This window comes from Petaurus breviceps, unplaced genomic scaffold (genome assembly GCF_028583685.1).
Source record: "Petaurus breviceps papuanus isolate PSGF00001 unplaced genomic scaffold, PetGlider_PUasm1.0 90842, whole genome shotgun sequence".
Lineage (NCBI taxonomy): Eukaryota > Metazoa > Chordata > Mammalia > Diprotodontia > Petauridae > Petaurus > Petaurus breviceps.
This window is the reverse complement of record NW_027187358.1, coordinates 1,160,371-1,175,492: the sequence shown is the minus strand read 5'-3', so window position 1 is coordinate 1,175,492 and position 15,122 is coordinate 1,160,371. Positions and strand designations below refer to the sequence as shown.

Here is a 15,122-nt window from a genome sequence, read left to right as displayed (position 1 = left end):
GTGTTAAGGGTTTAAAAGACTTCCCCAAGGTCAAAGAGCTTGTACATGCCAGAGCAAAGATTGAATCTTTGTCTTCCTGCTACAAGAGTAGCTTTGTATCCGTCACTCCACACTGCTTCTTTTATGATTTCAGTAGAGCTCTTTAAAAAAAACATAAAGATATAGTCATCTGTAGAAAATTGCAACATGGTTTAAAGAAAGAATCTGAATTTGGACCCATAGGACTTTGGTTCAAAGTCCTTACTAGCTGTGTGACCTTGGGCAAGTCATTAACCTCTAGTTTTATTTTCTTCATCTATAGAAGGAGGGGGTTAGGTTAGATTAGCTCCGAGGGCCCCTACAGCTCCAGTCGTGATGTCTGGATGCCTCAAGGGTCTTCCTGTTGCCTTTTCATGTTTGCATCAAGGATGGCCACAGACAATACCTTGGGAAACTGTTTCAACTCTATTATGGGTTAAAGGATTTGTGGGCTGAGATCCTAATCATATAACATTGTTACTATGGGAGAATATCCTCCACACTCTAAGCAGTAAACTAATAATTTAACTTTGGTATGTCTAGGACTGCCTGTACTGGATTTCAAGTGTAATATTTATTTCAAAAAAAAACAGATTGTTTTTTTACCTTTTAATGTCCATCACATTCTATTCCAGTTGAGGCTGATTGAGAAGCTGAAGATTCAAAACAAGAAAGGAGTCCAGTCTTATCTATTCCTCAGTTAGATTGCAAGGAATTCCTCTTCATCAGGTTAAATGTCTGGTGTGGGGTGTCTACTACTCTAAGCGTCTGCCTATCAGCCTTGAAAATAGAAACCAGTGTCGGTAAGGGTGGATGGAGAAACAGCTGGTATCAGTTTGGTACTGAAACCAGTTGCTGCTCCCTGATGCTGTAGGATTCACCTGTGGGCAGAACAGGGATGTTTGCAAGCTCGTTTCTCTGACCCAAGAGGAATCACATAAGAAGCATAGTCTGGTCTTAACGTTTTACTACTTGGAGATTCCTAGTTTTAATTTTATCAGGAGCAAGAGGCAGCCTTAGACACACACACACCCAATCCCATCCCACAGAGCCAACTCCTTCTTCCTGCTCTGCTTGGCTTCTGACCAGGATTGCTTGGCACGAAGCTGAAAAATCAGAGTAAAGAAATGGGCCAGAGCTATATCTCTGAGCACCTCCCTGGATAACGTGTTTAAACTAGTTTCCTGCATTCACTCCATGTCCTCAACAGAATTTAGGTTCTTCTTTGAATGAGGAGCTGGTCTGAGATCTATGACAAGGTGGGGGTCCTTTGTTAGTTCCCTTAGTCTTCAAACTGAACAGCATTCTGCAGCAACGGCCTCCCTTTCGTCCCCTGCCTTCTGTTGGAGCACATATTCCATTTTCTCCCTACCATTTGTCTTGCACTGTATGAAAGGATGTCACAAATTCTTTATTTTCTATATCACTAGGCCTTCATAAAGACCAAGTTTCCCATCCTGGTAACTGCTGTCAGTATCTAAATATGCTTTACCCTATCCTCATTTAAAGCTGTTGTACATGACCAAATGACTCAATAGACAGTGTTACAGTGGGGGGAAAGGCTTAGAGGAGAGAGAGAGAGAGAGATTAGGCAGAACTTTCAAAATGGGACAAGGACTAAAGAAAGGAATATAATAGCCTTCTCCTATAGCATCATACCTGCCCAGTGTGGCATTTTCTAAACCACCTTTGTTGTATCCCTTCCTGAGAATTAGGTCAGAGTTGAAATTCTGGAAAACTCTCACTGTTTCCTATTTGCCTTTACTTTGGCAACATAGAGTTTCAGAGGTGAACTAACAAATGCCCTAGGTCTTGTTGAATTAGAGATCAGCTGTCCAGGGATGGGGGATGGACCGATCAGTCATTGCTCATTGCTGTCAGAGGGCTCAGAGGAAGAAGGGAGGAGTGTGGATGCTGACTGTGCAGTCTTGTGATGGGAAGTGTCTTAAATAAGTTTCCCCTGCTCCTTAGAAAGCAGGCAAATCACTTAGTCCGTCATCAGCTCCTCTCTTAGAAAATGACTGTGGACATTTTTCCTAGGATCCTGATGGCGGAGGGTGTAGAATCAAATTGCTTGTGACATGGAGCTACAGAAACATTAACTTGTTAGGTACAGCAAAATGGCCCCAAATTGCTTTACTTCCCAGAGAGGTGGGCTGAGCTACCTGCCTGAGCCAAATTCAGGTCACTTAGCCTGAGGCATCCTGGATAGGACCCTCACCCAAGCCATTGGAGCCTGGGATCCTCCTGCCTCTTAATGCCCTTAGCTAGTACTATGAAGAGCACCGATATATTCAGTCATCTTCAGCAAATTCAAGTCAACTCAACAAACATTTACAAAACAATTAATTTAAGTAAACTACTGGGTTAGGCATTGATGCTTTAGGAAGGTCAAAAATGCCACAACCCCTACCTTTCAAAAGCTTATTGTCTTATAAGGGGGATTTTACAGCCCCCTTCCAAATAAGCAGAATATAAAGTGGACTGTGATCAGGCAAAAGGTGAAATTCAGAAAAAGTATTTTAGGAAAATATGAAACTAGATTTCACTTTGCACTGGAACAATGAGGGAAGACTTCTTGTAGCAGGGGATACCCAAGTGGAGCTCTTCCTTTCCTTGAAGAAGAGAGGATTTCAACAGGTAGCGATGAGGAAGAGTGAATCCCAGCATTGGGAAAGGAGATGGGGTGACTTGTGAAAATGAAGGGAGACAAAAGAGGGCACAACAAGGTCATGCAACAGTGCTCTAGCTTGATGGAGTATTAGAAGCAACTAGATGGTACAATAGAGAGCACCAGACCTAGAGTCAGGAAGACCCGAGTTCAAATCCACCCTCAGACACTTACTAGCTGTGTGACCCTGTGTAAGTCCCTTAACCCTCTTTGCCTCTGTTTCCTCATCTGTAAAATAAGCTGGAGAAGGAAGTGGCAAATCCCTCCAGTATCTTTGCCAAGAAAACTCCAAATGGGGTCATGAAGAATCAGACACAACTGAAATGACTGAATAACAACATCGTATGGGATAATGTCAAGTGAAGATGGAGTGGTAGACTGGGCTCAGTTTGGGGGAGACCTTTTAAATGCCAGGTCAAGGAATTTTTATTTAATCCTAGACCCACTAGAGATCATTAAACAGAGGAGTTGCATGATTGTCTCTGTAGAGTAGGGACCATAATCATGTCCATCTATTTCATAGACATTTTGAGAGAAGTTCTATGATAAAGTATCCAGGTAACACTGAAGTTGGCATCATCTATATAAGTCCCAAAGCAATTTAAATTCCATTAATTCTCACGAGAAAAAAGAAGATTACTAAAGCTGAACATAGGATTTATGACAGTGATATTACCATTGCCATATCACCACCAATATAAATTATACTTGTGCCGTTTACCTAACTGTAGGAAATAGAGAGCATATTGAAGCCAGAGGACATTATATAAATGTGAATTGTTGTTATTAGAATGTGATAATAATTAGAATGGTACACACATTCAGCTCTGGTTCCCTATTTGGACCTGTCTGCCTGCCTTCCTAGGAGTGCTAAGGGAAAGGGGCAGATTGAGGGGTTGTCAGAACAGAAAAGGGGGAAAGTCAATACTGTATTCAATGCTTCTAGGGTATTCTTTAAGAAACTCTTGCAGATTTCTACCAAAGTAATTACCATAGTATCATAGATCTAAAGTTGGGATTGACCTCAAAGATCACATAATCCAGCCACCTCATTTTACAGATGAAGAAAGAGATGCTCTGGGGTGAATTGTCCAAAGTCACACATAGTGTAAGTGTTAGAGGAAGGAAATAAACCCAAGTCCTCTAATTCCAGGCTTGATATTCTTTCCACAGTAACATATCCTACTTGAGTTTTTGGTGAGCTATTATTAATGGAGCTAAAGCTCTGTTTTCCTCTTTTGGGGATGGATGAGAAAGGATATTTGGTGCCACAGAAAGGTTGGCACCTTATAAAACCATTACAAGCTATATGGTTGTCCCTATGTGTAGGAGCACATGACAAAAATGCAATCTATAGGGCAGGTGGGAAATTAGATCTCCAATGAGGATGTTCCATAGAATTCTTATGTATGTAGAGGTCCTCAGTGACAGAAAATATGACAAAACTAGTCACTGTAGAGATCCATGCCAATCTTAGAAACTGGCAGCATATGCCATGCAGATTGTCTCCCTTACTGTACCTGTACAGATGTGGCTACTAGGAAACCTGTCTCTGGTCCATGAGACTGGTCACGGTTAAAGGCTGATTTTTTTTAACACTATTCAACACATATTATTTGGAATGTATCTTGAATAATGAATCAGAAAATGCCAGGGTAGAAGACAAAAAGAGCTTAAAAATGAGATTCATGCTTGCTAAAACACATATTGAAAGCCATGACCCTGAGAATATAAGGGCAATGATCAAGGGCCAATTGTTGTATCATGAGATTCATTTTTCTGAGTCTCATAGCCCAAGCATCTCCTCCACTTAGCAACAGTTACTAGGCAAGATGAAGTATCTCAGAAGGCATCTTTAAAGCAGCACTTTGTCTATATGCTGATTTTTCTCCATCTTGGACAAATTATCTGAATTTGGGGAAATGAATGCAACTCAGTACATATTTATTGAGTGCCTACACTCCACTAGGCCCTAATTCAATCTCCTTTTTGGAGATTTTTCTCTCAGTGTAGTGGAAAGAATACTGAAGGTGGAGTCTGAGAGCTGAGGTTTAAATATTAGCTTTGCTAATATCCAAGTGGTCTTGGGTAAATGGTTTAACCTCTCTGTCCTTCAGCTTCCTCAGCTCTAAAATTAGAGGATTAGAATGGAAAATGTCTGGGGCGGCCAGGTAGCACAGAGAGTAAGAGCACTGGCTCCAGTGTCAGGATGGCCTGAGGATTGAATCTGGGCTCAGACACTTAGCACCCATCCAGAAACACCTGGCTGTGTAACCTTGAGCAAGTTACTTAACCCCAATTGCTTAGGGGCAGCCAGGTGGCTCAGCAAGTAAGAGTACCGGCTCCAGTGTCAGGATGACCTGGGGATCAAATCCAGGCTCAGATACACAGCACCACACCCAGAAATAACTGGCCGTGTAACCTTGAGCAAGTTACTTAACCCCGATTGCTTTAAAAAAAAAAAAAGGAATAGATAATGTCAAAGATCCTTTACAATTCTAAATCTTCCTCCTTCTTAGATAAAACTGGTAATTCTAATACCATACATGCCCTCAGAGTGATTAGACTAAAACCAGTCCTATCTACTTTCCTTGTTAAAAGGGAAATGATGTAGAGTTTTTGGATAATCTAATATAGTTGGAGGCTAATTTTGAGCAATGGGAAATTTAGAACTTTGCTGAACATTCTCTTATCAAGCAGAATCATCAGGGATAGAAATTGTACTTGTCAGTTAAAGTGTGTGTGTGTGTGTGTGTGTGTGTTGTAGCAACAGACCTTCCACAAAAGTTTAGAAAAAGTTACCTCATCTCCCCCACAACAAAAACAAATTAGCATTTCCTTTAGCCTTACTTATGGTAGTCTTTGGGAAGGGAAACAGATTCAGTTTGTCGGAAAATTTTGAAAGCTTGCCAAAGTAACCATAGACCCAGATAAAATACTAAGGGAATTGTCTTCTTGCTCTTTGACATATGAGATGACACAAAACAGACAGCACAGATTTGTACATCGGGCCATGTGTATGCACTTCCAAAAAATCTGGTAGAGAAAAGGCAGTGGTGGATAAAGAATGAGAAAGAGAAGGTACTATTAGGGATGAAAATAAGGGTTTTGAGTGTGAGGAGAAAATAAAATCTTTGGAACTTGAGCAAGAAAGAGAGATTAAAAGTAACTAACATTAAGGTGAGACGATTCAAAATCTTAAATGGTGGAAACATTTTGTTGTCTATGTACATCTTATTCTGAAGTAAAATACTGAAATATATGTCAAATACTTTAAAACCCATGGCAAACAAATTGTTCATTTATAAGGAAAGTGAAATAATGGTTATCTCATGAAATAAAAGTTATTAGAAACTATGCCCCTAAGACTCTTCTAGGATTACACAACACCTCACTTTCCCCAAAGCTATATTTTTGAGAATAGAAATAATAAATAATCAAGAAAAATAAATAAGAAAAGAAAGCCTGGAGACAGCACTGTCATCCTCAGAAAGAAGCCAGTTAAAGGCAAATTAATTTGATGGGTGAGAGTCAATTTATTCTTGACATGTGTGCCTCATTTAAAACCTATAGACACTAATTAGCCTTAGTAAGCAGAGAAATATAGAAGTTGTATAGAACGTGTACCTCATTTCCATCCCTAGTCTATGTTTAGGTTATAGTGACATACATTCTTCAGTCTTTGCTTTACACTAAGTTCAAGATATGGAAATAATAATTTTATATCTGTTAGGTTTCATTAAGGTCATGTCTGCAAAAAGAAAATCCTGATCCAACAGAAATCCTGGTCCACCAAAGCTAACTTAGTCAGTCAGTCATTAAACTTCTACTATATACTGAGCACTACGCTAAACACTAGGGATACAATTACATAAAAAGAAAGGCAGTTTCTGCCTTCCTTCAAAGAGTTTATAATCTAGGGTGGAGTCAAGATAGAAGAAAGAAGCCAGGAAGTCACTTGAGCTCTCCCCAGCTTCCCTTGGAAACAATGTTAAATCAAGTCTTTAAACAGATTCTGGAGTGACAGAACCCACGAAAAGATGGAGTGAAAAAATTTTCTAGCTTAGACTAACTTAGAAGGACTTCAGGACTATCTCACTTGGGTAAAAAGGGAGCACATCCCAATGCAGACAGTGTCTGAGCAAGCCCACAGAAGAATCTTAACCACAGCACAGATCAACAAATGAAGCTGCTTGGCCCTGGTTCAACAGTTAGTATTCATAACTGTGAATGTGAATGGATGAACTCTCCCATAAAACAGAAGTGGATAGCAGAGTGGATTAAAAACCAGATTCCTACAATATGTTGTTTACAAGAAACACATTTGAAGCAGAGATACATAAAGAATAAAGGTAAAAGGCTTAAGGACAATATATTATGCTTCAGTTGAAGTAAAAAAAAAATAGATAAATAAAGCAGGGATAGCTATCCTAATCTCAGAGAAAGCAAAAGCAAAAGTAGATCTAATTAAAAGAGATAAGGAAGAAACTACATCCTGCTAAAAGTTACCATAGACAATGAAGTAACATCAATACTAAATATAAATGCACCAAGTAGGATAGCACCTAAATTTGTAGAGAAGGTAAGGGAGTTACAGTAAGACGTAGACAGCAAAACTATACTAGTTGAGGACCTCAACCTCCCCCTTTCAAAACTAAATAAATCTAACCACAAGATAAACAAGAAAAGGTGAGGAGGTGAATAGAATTTTAGAAAAATTAATTATGATAGAACTCTGGAAAAAATTGAATGGGGATAGAAAGGAATAAATCTTTTCTCAGAGGTACATGGCACTCATGTATTAGGATATAAAAACCTCATAATAAAATGCAGAAAGGCAGAAATATTAAATGCATATTTTTTCAGATCATACTGCAATAAAATTATGTGTAATAAAGGGCCGTGGTAAGATGGACTAAAAATTAATTGGAAACTAAATAATCTAATCCTAAAGAATGAGTTGGTAAAACAAAAAATCATAGAAATAATCAATAATTTTGTCAAAGAGAACAATAACAATGAGAGACCATGCCAAAATTTATGGGAAGCAGCCATAGCAGTTCTTAGGGAAAATTTTATATCACAATATACTTACATTAATAGAATAAAGAGCAGATCAATAAATTGGGTATGCAACTAAAAAAGCTAGAAAAAAACAAATTAAAAATCCCCAGTTAAATACCAAATTAGAAATTCTGAAAATCAAATGAAAGATTAATAAAACTGAAATTCAGAAAACTATTAAAATAACAAATAAAACTAAGAGCTGATTTTTTGAGGGGAAAATAGACAAACCTTTTGTTAATTTGATTTTTAAAAGGAAAGAAGAAAGCCAAATTACCAGTATCAAAAATTAAAAGGGTGAATTCACCATGAGTGATGAGGAAGTTAAATCAATAATTAGGAACTATTTTGCCCAACTGTCTGCCAGTAAATTTGACAATCTAAGTGAAATAGATGAATATTTGCAAAAAATTTATTTCCCAGATTAACAGGAGAGTAAATAAAATACTTAACCCCATTTCAGATAAAAGAACTTGAACAAGCTCTCAATGAGCTCTACAAGAAAAAAAATTCCAGGGCCAAATTTATAAGTGAATTCTACCCAAATAATAATTAATTCCAATACTGAACAAGCTATTTGGAAAACTGGGCAAAGGAGGATTTCTTATCAAATTATTTTTTATGATACAGATATGGTGCTGATACCTAAAACAGGAAGACTCAAAATGGAAAGAAAATTATAGAACAATTTCCCTAATGAATATTGATGCAAAATTTTAAATAAAATATTAGCAAAGAGATTACAGCAATTTATCATGAGAATAATACATCACAACCAGGTAGGATTTATACCAGGAATGCAGGATTAGTTCAATATTAGGAAAACTATCAGCATAATTGACCTCATAAATAATAAAACTAATTTATTGATTATATTGAATATCTAAATATCAATTATAATTGGTAATATTATCTCAATAAATGCAGAAAAAAAGCTTTTGACAAAATATAGCACTCATTCTTATTAAAAATTCTAGAGAGCATAGGAATAAGTGCAGTTTTTTTTCTAAAATGATAATTAGTGTCTATCTAAAACCATCAGCAAGCATTACATGTAATGAAGATAAGCTAGAACCATTCCCAGTAAGATCAGGGGTGAAACAAAAATGTCCATTATCACCATTATTATCAAATATTATACTAAAGATGTGAGCTTTAGCAGTAAGATAAGAAAAAGAAATTGAAGCAATTAAAATAGACAATGAGGAAACAAAACTATCACTCTTTGCAGATGATATGATGTTATACTTGGAGAATCCTAGAGAATCAACTAAAAAACAACTTGAAACAATGAATAACTTTAGCAAAGTTGGAGGATATGAAATAAACCAACAAAAATCATCAGCATTTCTATATATTACCAACAAATCCCATCAGTAAGAAAATATTGAATATCTAAATATCAATTATAATTGATATTATCTCAAAAAATAGATGATATATAAAAAAATTATAGACAATAAAACTATAAACTATGTGGGAATCTACCTGCTAAGACAAATCCAGAACGTACATGAACTCAATTACAAAACAATATTTTTTGCTTTTTTTGTTGGGGGGTAGGTAGGGTAATTGGAGTTAAGTGATTTGCCCAAGGTCACATAGCAAGTTTTTGTGTTAAGTGTCTGAGGTTGGATTTGAACTCAGGTCCTCCTGATTCCAGGGTGGTGCTGTGCCACCCAGCCACCCCTACAAAACACTTTTTATACACATAAAGTCAGATCTAAACAATTGTAAAAATATCAGTTGTTCATGGGTAGGCCAAGCTAATATAACGAAAATGAAAATTCTACCAAAATTTTTATTTATTCAGTGCCATATCAAACTACTAAAAATCATTTTATAAGTTAGAAGAAAAATAACAAAATTCATCTGGAAGAAGAAAAAGTCAAGAATATGAAGAAAATTAATGAAAAAATTTCTAAGGTGGCCTAGCCATACAAGATCTAAAACTATATTATAAAATGACAATCATCTAAGTAATTTGATATTGGGTAAGAAATAGAGTGGTGGATGAATGGGATAGGTTAGGTACACAAGACACAATAGTCAATGACTACAGTAATCTACTGTTTGATAAACCCAAAGACTCCAGCTTCTGGGATAAGAACTAACTATTTGACAAAAACTTCTGGTAAAAATGGAAAATATTATGGCAGAAACTAGGCATAAATCAACATCTCACACTATATACAAAGAAAAGGTCAAAATTGGCACATGATTTAGACAAAAGGATGATACCATAAGCAAATTAGGAGAGCAAGGAATAGTTTACCTTTCAGATATATAGAGAAGGGAAGGATTTATGATCAAATGAGAGACAGACAACATTATAAAATGCAAGATGAATAATTTTGACTACATTAAGTTAGAAAGGCTTTGCACAAACAAAACCAATGTAAACAAGATTAGAAGGGAAGCAGAAAGCGGAGCAACAATTTTTACAGTCATTGTCTCTGATAAAGACCTCATTTCTAAAATATAGAGAGAACTGAGTCAAATTTATAAGAATGCCTGTCATTTCCGAATTGATAAATGGTCAAAGGATTTGGACAGGCAGTTTTCATAAAAAGAAATGTAAACTATAGTCACATGAAAAAATGCTCAAAATCACTATTGATTAGAGAAATGCAAATTAAAACAACTCTGAAGTACCATCTCACTTCTATCAGATTTGCTAATATGACAGAAAAGAAACATGATAAATGTTGGAAAAGATGTGAGAAAATTGAAACACTAATACATCGTTGGTGGAGTTGTGAACTGATCCAGCTATTCTGGAGAGTCATTAGAAACTATGCCCAAAGGGCTATAAAACTCTGCATATTCTTTGAACTAGCAATACCACTACTAGGTCTGTATCACAAAGATCATAAAAAGGTAACAAGGCCCACACATACAAATATATTTATAGCAGCCTTTTTTGTATTTTAAAGAATTGGAAATTAAGTGGATGCCCAACAGATGGGGAATGCCTGTACAAGTTGTGGTATATGAATGTAATTGAATACTAATGAATACTAATATTAATGTAAGAAATTATGAACAAGCAGACTTCAGAAAAACCTGGAAAGACATATATGAACTGATGCTGAGTCAAGTGAGTAGAACCAGGAGAACATTGTACACAATAACAGCAACATTGTGTGATGATCAAGTATGATGGACTTAACTCTTCTAACCAATGCAATGATCCAAGATCCACCAAATCCACCAAAAGACTCGTGATGGAAAATGCTATCCACATCCAGAGAAAGAACTATGGAGTCTGAATGCAGATCAAAGCATGCTACTTTCACTTTTTTTCTTTCTTGTGGTTTTTCCTTTTGTTCTGATTCTTCTTTCGCAATATGACTAATGTGGAAATATGTATAACATGACTGTACATATACAATCTATATCATATTGCTTGCTGTCTTGGAGAGAGGGGAGAAGAAGGAGAGAAGGAAGAAAATTTGGAATTCAAAACCTTAAAGTAATGAGTGTTGAAAACTATCTTTTTATGCAATTGGAAAAAAATGAAATAGTATTAAGTGGGGGAAAAACTAATGGGTCAAGACAACACACAAAAGGAAGCTGAAAAGTTGTGCAGTCATGTGAGAAACAACATCTCCAATGAGTGCCTTCTTAACAAAAATCAGGATAAGAAATTCAGTCTATCAATATCAGGGGTTCTTAACATTTTGGGTGTCTTTAGCAGGCTGATAGAGCCCATCAATCCTTTTTCTGAACAATGTTTTAAACGCATAAAATTAAATACATACAATTACAAAGGAAACCAATTACTTTGGAATATGGTTATAAAAAATTTAAATAAGTAGCAGCCATTAGGTTAAGAATCTCTAATACAGATATTTCTGAATATCCATCTATTTAACCTAATGAAGATGAAATGGAAAGATAAATGGCCAAAGTTACATTTATACACAATATTATACATGTATGTCATTTTTCCAAGCTAGTTTTGATAGACAAGACTCCCCAAACCCTGTAGGAAACAGAGAAAATGGATATTTTTTTCTATTATGGTTGTTAGCCAGGCAGTTGTGACCTTAGATGGGCATAGATTTAAAAGAAATTTTAGAAATAGTTTTCACAAAATTTGAAATGATACTCAAAAGGCTTAAATGATTTTTCCAACGTCACAAAGCTAGCAAAATCAGGACTAGAACTCCTCTAGCCTTTATTTGAGCTGTTGGCATCCTTAAATGTTCTTGAGTCTCTTTATGGAAGACTTTTTAGAGGTGATTTCCCAACATCTAAGGCATATTCCTCCCTTAGAGGTGATATCACATATAGTCAGAGTTCACCTGCATATTGCACAATATCCATTTTATTTTAGTCATTTCTTTAATTCAGCTGATAAACTGGTAGATCATGATACTAGGCAGAGTATCTCTGTCTAGATTTCATCCAGGAATTAGACAAAGTCTCTCAAAATCTTTGTGGTTAAGATTCAGAGATGTGTGTTTTAACAACTAAATTAGATGGGTTCATAGATGGTGAATAAGTGTACTAAAGAGGTTTGATTAATGTGGATAGATATAAATCTGACAAAATTTCTGCAGTGCTGTCTTATCCAACATTTTTCAATACTCTGCTGAGTTTAAGACTGTAGTTGTCAAATCTACAGGTGACCAAAAGTTCAGAGAGAAAGCTAATGCAGAAGACCAGAATATCATAGTTTGAAGAGCTTGAAAGGACCTCAAAGGTCATCATATCCAGCCCCTTCATTTTTCAGATGAGGAAGCTGAGACCTGAATGAATTACCCAAGGTCATATAAATGAAACATCAGAAATAGGATTTGTAGTTCTCTGACTATGGATTTAGAGTTCTTACCCCTGTTTGATATTACCTCCACTTAACACAGCTTGAAGAAATCAGGATTCTGAGGCAGCTAGGTGGTGCAGTGAATAGATCACCAGCCCTGGATTTAGGAGGACCTGAGTTCAAATCTGACCTCAGACACTTGACCCTTACTAGCTTTGTGACCCTGGGCAAGTCACTTAAACTCAATTGCCTCACCCCCCAAAAAAATCAGGGTTCATAAAAATTTCAGCAGGCTGGAAGGAAGGAATGAAATCTGCAAAATGAAACTTATCAGTAATAAGTGTAAAATTATTATTTATTTTTAGAAAGCCAATTTCCTCAGTATGGAATACACTGATTTTATAGCAGTTTATGTGGAAAAGATAGTGGGAAGAGAGTTAAGAGTTGAGGATGGGAGGGAAAACAGCTATATTTGACCACAAGTCCAAACTGATATGACGATAAAGTTACGTTTAAAAAGTTAATGAAATCTTTTATCAGTACATCAAGGATATGCCATTTCTTCAATGTGGATATTCCTCCCTTAGAGACATGTCACAACTCCTCTCTAACATGCTATTTGGTATCTAAGTGTTATAGCCAAAAAATACATTAACTTATACTTCTTGAATTGTGGACATAGATGCTTTCATTGAGTTTCTACCTGAAGCCTTTCTGGCTTACATAAACTTATAGAAGTTTGTGCTTTGTTCTCCTTCCTTTTGAGAGATCTGGCTAACCTCCATGCTATGAAGAAGTGATAAAGTGGGTCTTTAAGCAGAGAAAGTCAATCTCAGGCTCAATTAATAGAAATATATGATACTACTACCCCTCATATTGTATCGTGCACTATACAATATGAATAGTAAGAGAAGGCACTGGAGAAGAAGATGGGGGCTAAATGTGGATAGCTTTGAATGCTAAGTTAGAGAGTTTAAGTAGAAACTAAAAAAAGGTGGTGGACAGGAGAGAAGCCACAAAAGATTTCAATAAAATGACATGATCAGAGTGATATATCAAATATAATAACATAGATAGAGAATTTATTAATTTCTTAATAAGTCCTAGGTATTGTGTTAATAGCTGGAGTTATAAAGAATGATTAAAAGCGGGTCCCTACCCTCAAGAAGCTCTCTCCTGGGGGAGAAAATGTGGGAATAACTAAGCATTCTAGATACATATAATATGAATGTAGGGCAATCTCAGAGAGAAGGTACGAAAGGTATCATTGTCTTCATTTAAGAGATTAGGAATTCAAGAGAAGTCAAATAACCTGTCCAGAGCATCAGAAACAATACTGAAATTCAAATCCATCTCGACTCCTAGCATAGTATTAAGATTATTAGGTGGGTAGATGTAGGGTGAATAGAATGGACAAGGGAGAGATTGCAAGTAAAAAGCAAAAATAGGAAATTATTACAATAGTCCAGAGGAGAGATGATAAGGGCCTGAATTTAGGATGGTTAAGGTGAGAACAAAAGAGAAGAGAGGGATGTGAGAGAAACCTGTAATTTACCCAGTTACCCTCTTAGAATATAATTTCTATGCTGATAGTGAGTTGAACTCTTTGGATCTGCTTGCAGACTCATTTTTTCAAAATGATCTATTTGCCTCAGAGCGACAGTTAAAAGTCTCTAGCACTAAGAGTTTACACATTAGATAATGAATCTTTTATATATAGTGCTCTTGGTTCAACAGAATTTGAAGAAGATAATGGATGTCATAAGTAAATGGGAGATGTCACACTTGCATATTATTAGCATACATTTACATTTAGGAACATGCAAGTTGCTTTTTCAGTTCCCTTTTCTTTCCATAATTATTAAATGTCCAGTTGCCAAGAGCTATTTCTTTAATGGAGAGGTTTTGCCAACCACTGTTTTTTTTCCTCTTGAAATGTCAGCATATAAAAGTGGGAAAACATGTTTTAGAAGCCCTGAGAGTGACACGATCCCATAGTTTAATCTATGATCTAAATGAGGCATGACCAGGAAGAAATCTATAGAAAAACACATCAGTCCATTGGTATTGATCGACATACTATTTTTCTTTACTTTTCTCTCACTTGTTCAGATAATTGAAAACAGTACAGAGTTGGTCTATCCTCTTGATATTATTTCAGATTTCTTTTCACAAGGAAAGTGTTCCCCAGAAATCTTAGGCTCTGTCACAGTCTGCCCTTGGCTTCCATGGTTAAAGAAAAAGAAACCCCTGAAACATGTTCAGGTTTAATTTTGATACTGCACAGGTACAACCTAAAAAGAAATATATACTTAATGCAAATTAGACCTGACTTAATGAATTTCTTAGTGTGCTCCATACCCATCCCCTACATCCCATCCATTCAAGCACTATGTAAAGGGTTACTTCCCCTCACCAAAGCCAAGCAGAGCCTTCTAAGATAGTAGTACCATTCAAATTCAGGGAAAATGCCTCTCTTTTACTTTACTCCTTTTTTTCCTTATTTCCCTTTCCCTACTTTTCTCCCTTCCTACTTTCTTTGTCCTCTACCCCTTCCTTTCTAGTTTCTTCTTCCTCCTTTCCTTCCTTTCCTACACC

General features: G+C 36.3%; 1 protein-coding gene and 1 long non-coding RNA gene across 4 annotated transcripts in view; one reads left to right on the top strand and one right to left on the bottom strand.

Moving 5' to 3' along the window:
- The window catches only part of LOC138148755 (uncharacterized), a 28,345-nt gene extending 27,090 nt beyond the window's left edge, over positions 1–1,255 (bottom strand). The window contains exon 1 of the long non-coding RNA XR_011165144.1: positions 625–1,255. This is a non-coding gene — a long non-coding RNA (uncharacterized lncRNA). The remainder of the gene's footprint in view (positions 1–624) is intronic.
- The window catches only part of SLC8A1 (solute carrier family 8 member A1), a 429,157-nt gene that overhangs the window by 178,249 nt on the left and 235,786 nt on the right, over positions 1–15,122 (top strand). The gene's annotated exons all lie outside the window — the stretch shown is intronic.